Raw genomic sequence first — 12742 nt, forward strand, 5'->3', positions numbered from 1 at the left:
TGGGATGGAGATGGATACAAAAAAGGAGATTATCATTAACAACAATCCATCTTGAGTATCAGAGTCCAACACACAGAGTGCAGGGGAAGAGGCTACATAAGCTTCCTTCCTTCAGAACGTAGCACTATCGTTCTAAAGTGAGATAGTGCATTTCAGCCTCAAAGGCAGCAATTTCCTCAAATGGAACATTGCTAGCACCAGAATATAAAAGCAGGCTTTAGTAGCGTTGGAGGCAGTCAGTCTTTTATTAACTATCATGACCAACACAACGTGATTCATATTACTTCCATCTTGACAAATTGTATTCAGGCACAGACTCCGACTATAAGGTAGTGAGGACATTCTGATGCTGTGAACGTCTTTTTAAAGCTTAAAGGAATGATTGTGAGTTTTGCTTACCATATAAATTGGTAAAATGATGCCGTTTGCCGGAAGACTTCTTTTTTTTTTTTTTCTTCAGTCTCGGCAATGCAGAGAAACTCGGTTGGCAAACACTGCCACTGGTGGTCATTCAGTATAATCTGCAGATGGAAAAGTCCACTGTTAGCACATTTACATTAAGCAATAGAAAAAAAATCTTGATTTTTATAAAGGGTAAACAGATCAATACTGTGGAGACTGTATTATTGTGAAAATCAACAGCTCATTAGAAAATAAAATCTCAATTTGTGTTTTTAACCTCCTATACTTCTCTGCACCCATGTCTCATTTGCTAACAGTCTCTAACCAACTGTAGCACGTACATTAGGACGTAGGTAAATAGATCTGTTTGCCATCCAAGTGGCAGCGTACCCTTCTCACTTCATTTGGTTTAGGATATGTTATGCCAGTAGCAAGTAAGCCAGCTGATAAGTTGAGAGGGGGGGTTTGCTACACTTAATGGGAATAATAAAAACTATGAATAGCATAATTACCATCTTCATTTTAGCCAATTGCTACCAGTTCAGCAATAGTGAAGGTCAGACTCCTGTGCTCAAACTTGCGTTTATACACATTTAGAAGTCTCAATAAATGCCATACTTTCTTACATCTTACCATTCTTAGTTTTCAGTTGGGCATCCTGTCTATCCTGCTACTCATTTCATTACCAAGAAAAATGTATCCTACTGCTTGCTAGGTAACCGAGTGGCCTTCATGTCAGACAACATCTTGCTTTCGCTTTATGATGTAAGCTTGCTAGGCAACAAAGTGTCCCTCATGTCAGACAACATCTTGCTTTAGCTTTATGATGTCAGAGCGGCACTGGACCAATTGTCCTTGTGGAAGCTGACCACACAGGAGGATGAGAGATCAGACATCTGTATTCATGACTACAAGCCAAATAGGACGGGGAATGGTAAAAGACTATGAACCACTCAATGCACTGGAGCCTTTTTGAAAGTGGGATGGAGATGGATACAAAAAAGGAGATTATCATTAACAACAATCCATCTTGAGTATCAGAGTCCAACACACAGAGTGCAGGGGAAGAGGCTACATAAGCTTCCTTCCTTCAGAACGTAGCACTATCGTTCTAAAGTGAGATAGTGCATTTCAGCCTCAAAGGCAGCAATTTCCTCAAATGGAACATTGCTAGCACCAGAATATAAAAGCAGGCTTTAGTAGCGTTGGAGGCAGTCAGTCTTTTATTAACTATCATGACCAACACAACGTGATTCATATTACTTCCATCTTGACAAATTGTATTCAGGCACAGACTCCGACTATAAGGTAGTGAGGACATTCTGATGCTGTGAACGTCTTTTTAAAGCTTAAAGGAATGATTGTGAGTTTTGCTTACCATATAAATTGGTAAAATGATGCCGTTTGCCGGAAGACTTCTTTTTTTTTTCTTCAGTCTCGGCAATGCAGAGAAACTCGGTTGGCAAACACTGCCACTGGTGGTCATTCAGTATAATCTGCAGATGGAAAAGTCCACTGTTAGCACATTTACATTAAGCAATAGAAAAAAAATCTTGATTTTTATAAAGGGTAAACAGATCAATACTGTGGAGACTGTATTATTGTGAAAATCAACAGCTCATTAGAAAATAAAATCTCAATTTGTGTTTTTAACCTCCTATACTTCTCTGCACCCATGTCTCATTTGCTAACAGTCTCTAAACAACTGTAGCACGTACATTAGGACGTAGGTAAATAGATCTGTTTGCCATCCAAGTGGCAGCGTACCCTTCTCACTTCATTTGGTTTAGGATATGTTATGCCAGTAGCAAGTAAGCCAGCTGATAAGTTGAGAGGGGGGTTTGCTACACTTAATGGGAATAATAAAAACTATGAATAGCATAATTACCATCTTCATTTTAGCCAATTGCTACCAGTTCAGCAATAGTGAAGGTCAGACTCCTGTGCTCAAACTTGCGTTTATACACATTTAGAAGTCTCAATAAATGCCATACTTTCTTACATCTTACCATTCTTAGTTTTCAGTTGGGCATCCTGTCTATCCTGCTACTCATTTCATTACCAAGAAAAATGTATCCTACTGCTTGCTAGGTAACCGAGTGGCCTTCATGTCAGACAACATCTTGCTTTCGCTTTATGATGTAAGCTTGCTAGGCAACAAAGTGTCCCTCATGTCAGACAACATCTTGCTTTAGCTTTATGATGTCAGAGCGGCACTGGACCAATTGTCCTTGTGGAAGCTGACCACACAGGAGGATGAGAGATCAGACATCTGTATTCATGACTACAAGCCAAATAGGACGGGGAATGGTAAAAGACTATGAACCACTCAATGCACTGGAGCCTTTTTGAAAGTGGGATGGAGATGGATACAAAAAAGGAGATTATCATTAACAACAATCCATCTTGAGTATCAGAGTCCAACACACAGAGTGCAGGGGAAGAGGCTACATAAGCTTCCTTCCTTCAGAACGTAGCACTATCGTTCTAAAGTGAGATAGTGCATTTCAGCCTCAAAGGCAGCAATTTCCTCAAATGGAACATTGCTAGCACCAGAATATAAAAGCAGGCTTTAGTAGCGTTGGAGGCAGTCAGTCTTTTATTAACTATCATGACCAACACAACGTGATTCATATTACTTCCATCTTGACAAATTGTATTCAGGCACAGACTCCGACTATAAGGTAGTGAGGACATTCTGATGCTGTGAACGTCTTTTTAAAGCTTAAAGGAATGATTGTGAGTTTTGCTTACCATATAAATTGGTAAAATGATGCCGTTTGCCGGAAGACTTCTTTTTTTTTTTTTTCTTCAGTCTCGGCAATGCAGAGAAACTCGGTTGGCAAACACTGCCACTGGTGGTCATTCAGTATAATCTGCAGATGGAAAAGTCCACTGTTAGCACATTTACATTAAGCAATAGAAAAAAAATCTTGATTTTTATAAAGGGTAAACAGATCAATACTGTGGAGACTGTATTATTGTGAAAATCAACAGCTCATTAGAAAATAAAATCTCAATTTGTGTTTTTAACCTCCTATACTTCTCTGCACCCATGTCTCATTTGCTAACAGTCTCTAACCAACTGTAGCACGTACATTAGGACGTAGGTAAATAGATCTGTTTGCCATCCAAGTGGCAGCGTACCCTTCTCACTTCATTTGGTTTAGGATATGTTATGCCAGTAGCAAGTAAGCCAGCTGATAAGTTGAGAGGGGGGGTTTGCTACACTTAATGGGAATAATAAAAACTATGAATAGCATAATTACCATCTTCATTTTAGCCAATTGCTACCAGTTCAGCAATAGTGAAGGTCAGACTCCTGTGCTCAAACTTGCGTTTATACACATTTAGAAGTCTCAATAAATGCCATACTTTCTTACATCTTACCATTCTTAGTTTTCAGTTGGGCATCCTGTCTAGCCTGCTACTCATTTCATTACCAAGAAAAATGTATCCTACTGCTTGCTAGGTAACCGAGTGGCCTTCATGTCAGACAACATCTTGCTTTCGCTTTATGATGTAAGCTTGCTAGGCAACAGAGTGTCCCTCATGTCAGACAACATCTTGCTTTAGCTTTATGATGTCAGAGCGGCACTGGACCAATTGTCCTTGTGGAAGCTGACCACACAGGAGGATGAGAGATCAGACATCTGTATTCATGACTACAAGCCAAATAGGACGGGGAATGGTAAAAGACTATGAACCACTCAATGCACTGGAGCCTTTTTGAAAGTGGGATGGAGATGGATACAAAAAAGGAGATTATCATTAACAACAATCCATCTTGAGTATCAGAGTCCAACACACAGAGTGCAGGGGAAGAGGCTACATAAGCTTCCTTCCTTCAGAACGTAGCACTATCGTTCTAAAGTGAGATAGTGCATTTCAGCCTCAAAGGCAGCAATTTCCTCAAATGGAACATTGCTAGCACCAGAATATAAAAGCAGGCTTTAGTAGCGTTGGAGGCAGTCAGTCTTTTATTAACTATCATGACCAACACAACGTGATTCATATTACTTCCATCTTGACAAATTGTATTCAGGCACAGACTCCGACTATAAGGTAGTGAGGACATTCTGATGCTGTGAACGTCTTTTTAAAGCTTAAAGGAATGATTGTGAGTTTTGCTTACCATATAAATTGGTAAAATGATGCCGTTTGCCGGAAGACTTCTTTTTTTTTTTTTTCTTCAGTCTCGGCAATGCAGAGAAACTCGGTTGGCAAACACTGCCACTGGTGGTCATACAGTATAATCTGCAGATGGAAAAGTCCACTGTTAGCACATTTACATTAAGCAATAGAAAAAAAATCTTGATTTTTATAAAGGGTAAACAGATCAATACTGTGGAGACTGTATTATTGTGAAAATCAACAGCTCATTAGAAAATAAAATCTCAATTTGTGTTTTTAACCTCCTATACTTCTCTGCACCCATGTCTCATTTGCTAACAGTCTCTAAACAACTGTAGCACGTACATTAGGACGTAGGTAAATAGATCTGTTTGCCATCCAAGTGGCAGCGTATCCTTCTCACTTCATTTGGTTTAGGATATGTTATGCCAGTAGCAAGTAAGCCAGCTGATAAGTTGAGAGGGGGGGTTTGCTACACTTAATGGGAATAATAAAAACTATGAATAGCATAATTACCATCTTCATTTTAGCCAATTGCTACCAGTTCAGCAATAGTGAAGGTCAGACTCCTGTGCTCAAACTTGCGTTTATACACATTTAGAAGTCTCAATAAATGCCATACTTTCTTTCATCTTAGTTTTCAGTTGGGCATCCTGTCTATCCTGCTACTCATTTCATTACCAAGAAAATGTATCCTACTGCTTGCTAGGTAACCGAGTGGCCTTCATGTCAGACAACATCTTGCTTTCGCTTTATGATGTAAGCTTGCTAGGCAATAGAGTGTCCCTCATGTCAGACAACATCTTGCTTTAGCTTTATGATGTCAGAGCGGCACTGGACCAATTGTCCTTGTGGAAGCTGACCACACAGGAGGATGAGAGATCAGACATCTGTATTCATGACTACAAGGCAAATAGGAGGGGGAATGGTAAAAGACTATGAACCACTCAATGCACTGGAGCCTTTTTGAAAGTGGGATGGAGATGGACACAAAAAAGGAGATTATCATTAACAACAATCCATCTTGAGTATCAGAGTCCAACACACAGAGTGCAGGGGAAGAGGCTACATAAGCTTCCTTTCTTCAGAACGTAGCACTATCGTTCTAAAGTGAGATAGTGCATTTCAGCCTCAAAGGCAGCAATTTCCTCAAATGGAACATTGCTAGCACCAGAATATAAAAGCAGGCTTTAGTAGCGTTGGAGGCAGTCAGTCTTTTATTAACTATCATGACCAACACAACGTGATTCATATTACTTCCATCTTGACAAATTGTATTCAGGCATAGACTCCGACTATAAGGTAGTGAGGACATTCTGATGCTGTGAACGTCTTTTTAAAGCTTAAAGGAATGATTGTGAGATTTGCTTACCATATAAATTGGTAAAATGATGCCGTTTGCCGGAAGACTTCTTTTTTTTTTTTTTCTTCAGTCTCGGCAATGCAGAGAAACTCGGTTGGCAAACACTGCCACTGGTGGTCATTCAGTATAATCTGCAGATGGAAAAGTCCACTGTTAGCACATTTACATTAAGCAATAGAAAAAAAATCTTGATTTTTATAAAGGGTAAACAGATCAATACTGTGGAGACTGTATTATTGTGAAAATCAACAGCTCATTAGAAAATAAAATCTCAATTTGTGTTTTTAACCTCCTATACTTCTCTGCACCCATGTCTCATTTGCTAACAGTCTCTAAACAACTGTAGCACGTACATTAGGACGTAGGTAAATAGATCTGTTTGCCATCCAAGTGGCAGCGTACCCTTCTCACTTCATTTGGTTTAGGATATGTTATGCCAGTAGCAAGTAAGCCAGCTGATAAGTTGAGAGGGGGGGTTTGCTACACTTAATGGGAATAATAAAAACTATGAATAGCATAATTACCATCTTCATTTTAGCCAATTGCTACCAGTTCAGCAATAGTGAAGGTCAGACTCCTGTGCTCAAACTTGCGTTTATACACATTTAGAAGTCTCAATAAATGCCATACTTTCTTACATCTTACCATTCTTAGTTTTCAGTTGGGCATCCTGTCTATCCTGCTACTCATTTCATTACCAAGAAAAATGTATCCTACTGCTTGCTAGGTAACCGAGTGGCCTTCATGTCAGACAACATCTTGCTTTCGCTTTATGATGTAAGCTTGCTAGGCAACAAAGTGTCCCTCATGTCAGACAACATCTTGCTTTAGCTTTATGATGTCAGAGCGGCACTGGACCAATTGTCCTTGTGGAAGCTGACCACACAGGAGGATGAGAGATCAGACATCTGTATTCATGACTACAAGCCAAATAGGACGGGGAATGGTAAAAGACTATGAACCACTCAATGCACTGGAGCCTTTTTGAAAGTGGGATGGAGATGGATACAAAAAAGGAGATTATCATTAACAACAATCCATCTTGAGTATCAGAGTCCAACACACAGAGTGCAGGGGAAGAGGCTACATAAGCTTCCTTCCTTCAGAACGTAGCACTATCGTTCTAAAGTGAGATAGTGCATTTCAGCCTCAAAGGCAGCAATTTCCTCAAATGGAACATTGCTAGCACCAGAATATAAAAGCAGGCTTTAGTAGCGTTGGAGGCAGTCAGTCTTTTATTAACTATCATGACCAACACAACGTGATTCATATTACTTCCATCTTGACAAATTGTATTCAGGCACAGACTCCGACTATAAGGTAGTGAGGACATTCTGATGCTGTGAACGTCTTTTTAAAGCTTAAAGGAATGATTGTGAGTTTTGCTTACCATATAAATTGGTAAAATGATGCCGTTTGCCGGAAGACTTCTTTTTTTTTTCTTCAGTCTCGGCAATGCAGAGAAACTCGGTTGGCAAACACTGCCACTGGTGGTCATTCAGTATAATCTGCAGATGGAAAAGTCCACTGTTAGCACATTTACATTAAGCAATAGAAAAAAAATCTTGATTTTTATAAAGGGTAAACAGATCAATACTGTGGAGACTGTATTATTGTGAAAATCAACAGCTCATTAGAAAATAAAATCTCAATTTGTGTTTTTAACCTCCTATACTTCTCTGCACCCATGTCTCATTTGCTAACAGTCTCTAAACAACTGTAGCACGTACATTAGGACGTAGGTAAATAGATCTGTTTGCCATCCAAGTGGCAGCGTACCCTTCTCACTTCATTTGGTTTAGGATATGTTATGCCAGTAGCAAGTAAGCCAGCTGATAAGTTGAGAGGGGGGTTTGCTACACTTAATGGGAATAATAAAAACTATGAATAGCATAATTACCATCTTCATTTTAGCCAATTGCTACCAGTTCAGCAATAGTGAAGGTCAGACTCCTGTGCTCAAACTTGCGTTTATACACATTTAGAAGTCTCAATAAATGCCATACTTTCTTACATCTTACCATTCTTAGTTTTCAGTTGGGCATCCTGTCTATCCTGCTACTCATTTCATTACCAAGAAAAATGTATCCTACTGCTTGCTAGGTAACCGAGTGGCCTTCATGTCAGACAACATCTTGCTTTCGCTTTATGATGTAAGCTTGCTAGGCAACAAAGTGTCCCTCATGTCAGACAACATCTTGCTTTAGCTTTATGATGTCAGAGCGGCACTGGACCAATTGTCCTTGTGGAAGCTGACCACACAGGAGGATGAGAGATCAGACATCTGTATTCATGACTACAAGCCAAATAGGACGGGGAATGGTAAAAGACTATGAACCACTCAATGCACTGGAGCCTTTTTGAAAGTGGGATGGAGATGGATACAAAAAAGGAGATTATCATTAACAACAATCCATCTTGAGTATCAGAGTCCAACACACAGAGTGCAGGGGAAGAGGCTACATAAGCTTCCTTCCTTCAGAACGTAGCACTATCGTTCTAAAGTGAGATAGTGCATTTCAGCCTCAAAGGCAGCAATTTCCTCAAATGGAACATTGCTAGCACCAGAATATAAAAGCAGGCTTTAGTAGCGTTGGAGGCAGTCAGTCTTTTATTAACTATCATGACCAACACAACGTGATTCATATTACTTCCATCTTGACAAATTGTATTCAGGCACAGACTCCGACTATAAGGTAGTGAGGACATTCTGATGCTGTGAACGTCTTTTTAAAGCTTAAAGGAATGATTGTGAGTTTTGCTTACCATATAAATTGGTAAAATGATGCCGTTTGCCGGAAGACTTCTTTTTTTTTTTTTTCTTCAGTCTCGGCAATGCAGAGAAACTCGGTTGGCAAACACTGCCACTGGTGGTCATTCAGTATAATCTGCAGATGGAAAAGTCCACTGTTAGCACATTTACATTAAGCAATAGAAAAAAAATCTTGATTTTTATAAAGGGTAAACAGATCAATACTGTGGAGACTGTATTATTGTGAAAATCAACAGCTCATTAGAAAATAAAATCTCAATTTGTGTTTTTAACCTCCTATACTTCTCTGCACCCATGTCTCATTTGCTAACAGTCTCTAACCAACTGTAGCACGTACATTAGGACGTAGGTAAATAGATCTGTTTGCCATCCAAGTGGCAGCGTACCCTTCTCACTTCATTTGGTTTAGGATATGTTATGCCAGTAGCAAGTAAGCCAGCTGATAAGTTGAGAGGGGGGGTTTGCTACACTTAATGGGAATAATAAAAACTATGAATAGCATAATTACCATCTTCATTTTAGCCAATTGCTACCAGTTCAGCAATAGTGAAGGTCAGACTCCTGTGCTCAAACTTGCGTTTATACACATTTAGAAGTCTCAATAAATGCCATACTTTCTTACATCTTACCATTCTTAGTTTTCAGTTGGGCATCCTGTCTAGCCTGCTACTCATTTCATTACCAAGAAAAATGTATCCTACTGCTTGCTAGGTAACCGAGTGGCCTTCATGTCAGACAACATCTTGCTTTCGCTTTATGATGTAAGCTTGCTAGGCAACAGAGTGTCCCTCATGTCAGACAACATCTTGCTTTAGCTTTATGATGTCAGAGCGGCACTGGACCAATTGTCCTTGTGGAAGCTGACCACACAGGAGGATGAGAGATCAGACATCTGTATTCATGACTACAAGCCAAATAGGACGGGGAATGGTAAAAGACTATGAACCACTCAATGCACTGGAGCCTTTTTGAAAGTGGGATGGAGATGGATACAAAAAAGGAGATTATCATTAACAACAATCCATCTTGAGTATCAGAGTCCAACACACAGAGTGCAGGGGAAGAGGCTACATAAGCTTCCTTCCTTCAGAACGTAGCACTATCGTTCTAAAGTGAGATAGTGCATTTCAGCCTCAAAGGCAGCAATTTCCTCAAATGGAACATTGCTAGCACCAGAATATAAAAGCAGGCTTTAGTAGCGTTGGAGGCAGTCAGTCTTTTATTAACTATCATGACCAACACAACGTGATTCATATTACTTCCATCTTGACAAATTGTATTCAGGCACAGACTCCGACTATAAGGTAGTGAGGACATTCTGATGCTGTGAACGTCTTTTTAAAGCTTAAAGGAATGATTGTGAGTTTTGCTTACCATATAAATTGGTAAAATGATGCCGTTTGCCGGAAGACTTCTTTTTTTTTTTTTTCTTCAGTCTCGGCAATGCAGAGAAACTCGGTTGGCAAACACTGCCACTGGTGGTCATACAGTATAATCTGCAGATGGAAAAGTCCACTGTTAGCACATTTACATTAAGCAATAGAAAAAAAATCTTGATTTTTATAAAGGGTAAACAGATCAATACTGTGGAGACTGTATTATTGTGAAAATCAACAGCTCATTAGAAAATAAAATCTCAATTTGTGTTTTTAACCTCCTATACTTCTCTGCACCCATGTCTCATTTGCTAACAGTCTCTAAACAACTGTAGCACGTACATTAGGACGTAGGTAAATAGATCTGTTTGCCATCCAAGTGGCAGCGTATCCTTCTCACTTCATTTGGTTTAGGATATGTTATGCCAGTAGCAAGTAAGCCAGCTGATAAGTTGAGAGGGGGGGTTTGCTACACTTAATGGGAATAATAAAAACTATGAATAGCATAATTACCATCTTCATTTTAGCCAATTGCTACCAGTTCAGCAATAGTGAAGGTCAGACTCCTGTGCTCAAACTTGCGTTTATACACATTTAGAAGTCTCAATAAATGCCATACTTTCTTTCATCTTAGTTTTCAGTTGGGCATCCTGTCTATCCTGCTACTCATTTCATTACCAAGAAAATGTATCCTACTGCTTGCTAGGTAACCGAGTGGCCTTCATGTCAGACAACATCTTGCTTTCGCTTTATGATGTAAGCTTGCTAGGCAACAGAGTGTCCCTCATGTCAGACAACATCTTGCTTTAGCTTTATGATGTCAGAGCGGCACTGGACCAATTGTCCTTGTGGAAGCTGACCACACAGGAGGATGAGAGATCAGACATCTGTATTCATGACTACAAGGCAAATAGGAGGGGGAATGGTAAAAGACTATGAACCACTCAATGCACTGGAGCCTTTTTGAAAGTGGGATGGAGATGGACACAAAAAAGGAGATTATCATTAACAACAATCCATCTTGAGTATCAGAGTCCAACACACAGAGTGCAGGGGAAGAGGCTACATAAGCTTCCTTTCTTCAGAACGTAGCACTATCGTTCTAAAGTGAGATAGTGCATTTCAGCCTCAAAGGCAGCAATTTCCTCAAATGGAACATTGCTAGCACCAGAATATAAAAGCAGGCTTTAGTAGCGTTGGAGGCAGTCAGTCTTTTATTAACTATCATGACCAACACAACGTGATTCATATTACTTCCATCTTGACAAATTGTATTCAGGCATAGACTCCGACTATAAGGTAGTGAGGACATTCTGATGCTGTGAACGTCTTTTTAAAGCTTAAAGGAATGATTGTGAGATTTGCTTACCATATAAATTGGTAAAATGATGCCGTTTGCCGGAAGACTTCTTTTTTTTTTTTTTCTTCAGTCTCGGCAATGCAGAGAAACTCGGTTGGCAAACACTGCCACTGGTGGTCATTCAGTATAATCTGCAGATGGAAAAGTCCACTGTTAGCACATTTACATTAAGCAATAGAAAAAAAATCTTGATTTTTATAAAGGGTAAACAGATCAATACTGTGGAGACTGTATTATTGTGAAAATCAACAGCTCATTAGAAAATAAAATCTCAATTTGTGTTTTTAACCTCCTATACTTCTCTGCACCCATGTCTCATTTGCTAACAGTCTCTAAACAACTGTAGCACGTACATTAGGACGTAGGTAAATAGATCTGTTTGCCATCCAAGTGGCAGCGTACCCTTCTCACTTCATTTGGTTTAGGATATGTTATGCCAGTAGCAAGTAAGCCAGCTGATAAGTTGAGAGGGGGGGTTTGCTACACTTAATGGGAATAATAAAAACTATGAATAGCATAATTACCATCTTCATTTTAGCCAATTGCTACCAGTTCAGCAATAGTGAAGGTCAGACTCCTGTGCTCAAACTTGCGTTTATACACATTTAGAAGTCTCAATAAATGCCATACTTTCTTACATCTTACCATTCTTAGTTTTCAGTTGGGCATCCTGTCTAGCCTGCTACTCATTTCATTACCAAGAAAAATGTATCCTACTGCTTGCTAGGTAACCGAGTGGCCTTCATGTCAGACAACATCTTGCTTTCGCTTTATGATGTAAGCTTGCTAGGCAACAGAGTGTCCCTCATGTCAGACAACATCTTGCTTTAGCTTTATGATGTCAGAGCGGCACTGGACCAATTGTCCTTGTGGAAGCTGACCACACAGGAGGATGAGAGATCAGACATCTGTATTCATGACTACAAGGCAAATAGGAGGGGGAATGGTAAAAGACTATGAACCACTCAATGCACTGGAGCCTTTTTGAAAGTGGGATGGAGATGGACACAAAAAAGGAGATTATCATTAACAACAATCCATCTTGAGTATCAGAGTCCAACACACCGAGTGCAGGGGAAGAGGCTACATAAGCTTCCTTTCTTCAGAACGTAGCACTATCGTTCTAAAGTGAGATAGTGCATTTCAGCCTCAAAGGCAGCAATTTCCTCAAATGGAACATTGCTAGCACCAGAATATAAAAGCAGGCTTTAGTAGCGTTGGAGGCAGTCAGTCTTTTATTAACTATCATGACCAACACAACGTGATTCATATTACTTCCATCTTGACAAATTGTATTCAGGCACAGACTCCGACTATAAGGTAGTGAGGACATT

General features: G+C 39.7%; 1 protein-coding gene across 1 annotated transcript in view; it reads right to left on the reverse strand.

Annotated features, from left to right (window-relative positions):
- LOC146776022 (uncharacterized) overlaps nucleotides 1-12742 on the reverse strand; it is a 195581-nt gene that overhangs the window by 146091 nt on the left and 36748 nt on the right. The window contains exons 29-37 of the mRNA XM_085638333.1: nucleotides 11418-11539; nucleotides 10047-10168; nucleotides 8666-8787; nucleotides 7290-7407; nucleotides 5909-6030; nucleotides 4538-4659; nucleotides 3157-3278; nucleotides 1781-1898; nucleotides 400-521 (exon numbers count right to left, since the gene is read on the reverse strand). The gene's annotated coding sequence lies outside the window, so the exon portion shown is untranslated. The remainder of the gene's footprint in view (nucleotides 1-399; nucleotides 522-1780; nucleotides 1899-3156; nucleotides 3279-4537; nucleotides 4660-5908; nucleotides 6031-7289; nucleotides 7408-8665; nucleotides 8788-10046; nucleotides 10169-11417; nucleotides 11540-12742) is intronic.

The sequence above is a fragment of the Triturus cristatus genome, chromosome 12 (genome assembly GCF_964204655.1).
Source record: "Triturus cristatus chromosome 12, aTriCri1.1, whole genome shotgun sequence".
Taxonomy (NCBI): Eukaryota; Metazoa; Chordata; class Amphibia; order Caudata; family Salamandridae; genus Triturus; species Triturus cristatus.